This window comes from Octopus bimaculoides, chromosome 17 (genome assembly GCF_001194135.2).
Source record: "Octopus bimaculoides isolate UCB-OBI-ISO-001 chromosome 17, ASM119413v2, whole genome shotgun sequence".
NCBI classification, from domain to species: Eukaryota; Metazoa; Mollusca; class Cephalopoda; order Octopoda; family Octopodidae; genus Octopus; species Octopus bimaculoides.
Window position 1 is genome coordinate 46655791 of NC_068997.1, and position 1464 is coordinate 46657254.

The following is a 1464-nucleotide window of genomic DNA, read 5'->3' on the forward strand; positions in this document are numbered from 1 at the left end:
ATATATATAGAGAGAGAGAGAGAGAGAGAGAGAGAGAGAGAGAGTGTGAGTAATAAGTGTTGAATACATTAATTATGTATATCTTACATCAAACAACATATGACAATCAATGTTGTTATATGTAAACACAGACTTGTTCTGAAAACTGTTACGTTGAAAGCCAAGTTAATATATAAGATGACATTAACACACAGCACACTGTGTTATGTATAATTCATCTCAGCCACTATAATTTTTTTTTTTTTCTCTGTTCATTTTTTTCCCCCTCACAAAAGCTACAACTAATTCTGTAAGTAAGTGAATGTTTACAATGTGTACAGGCCTGAATGAGAAAAACCGAGCAACTCAGCCATGACTATGGCCCTAATTAACAATGTTATATTACGTAACTGGAAGAGAGCCAATGCCCAAAGTGTTTCTGTATTCTGACCTGAATGGTGATATCAACATGGCTATGGTCACTATGGTCAGCTTGAAGTTTTGGTGCTGGGTGGTTGTAGTTGGGAAACAAGGGTAGTCCCAATGTGGTGGCCTGACCTGCCAAAATTAGCAGCCAAATTCAACTTGAATTATGCATAACCAGTTTGAAAAGAGAAGGGTACTTTGAATAATGTAGACCAAGATAAGCAATGCATAAGAGCATGCCTGTCACTAAGTGGGTGCACTAGATGACACTACCCCCTCACTATACAATGGTACATCCTCACATTTACCCCATTTTAGTGACTCAATTTTAGCACTGTGCCAACCCAGAATATTGTGAAGCACCCCTAGGCCCTAAAGTTGGGGAACAGGCCTGCCTAAGAGGTAGATGGCCATGGCTGGAATGCCATTGACAATAAATCTATTGTGTTAGAGCTGACCAACAACTACATGGGCAGGAAATGAGTTACAAAGGGTTTCAAATCTGGTAAGAAAGGAATAAGCAAAGCATTTAATTAACTGTTTGAAGTAGTGGAGTGTATGTGTGTGAAAAATACCCCTGGTTCTTTTGTTTCTCCTCTTCTTGTGACCCACCTGAAATTCTACATTAAGTACTATATGTCCAGTGCTTCCACCCCAATATTTCAGCCTCCTGGAATTACTCCCAACAGCACATTCTTTTTTTCTTGCTGCAGAGATTGATTCATAACTGTTCAAATGAAATATTAACTGCAGGATTTACAGAGGCCCTCTGAAGGTCATGGGCACCACCACTTCCTTGAGATATATTTATTTCTTTATTGTTCACAGGGGGCTAAACATAGAGGGGACAAACAGAGACAGTCAAAAGGATTAAGTCGATTACATCGACCCCAGTGCATAATTGGTACTTGTTTCATTGACCCCGACATCAGCACAATTTGAACTCAGAACGTAACGGCAGATGAAATACTGCTAAGCATTTCACCTGGCATGCTAACGATTCTGCCAGCTCGCCTTATATATATATATATATATATATATATATATGTATATATATAT

The 1464-nt window shown here is 38.7% G+C and overlaps 1 protein-coding gene across 1 annotated transcript in view; it reads right to left on the bottom strand.

Annotated features, from left to right (window-relative positions):
- LOC106882818 (xylosyltransferase 2) overlaps window positions 1–1464 on the bottom strand; it is a 249306-nt gene that overhangs the window by 57168 nt on the left and 190674 nt on the right. The gene's annotated exons all lie outside the window — the stretch shown is intronic.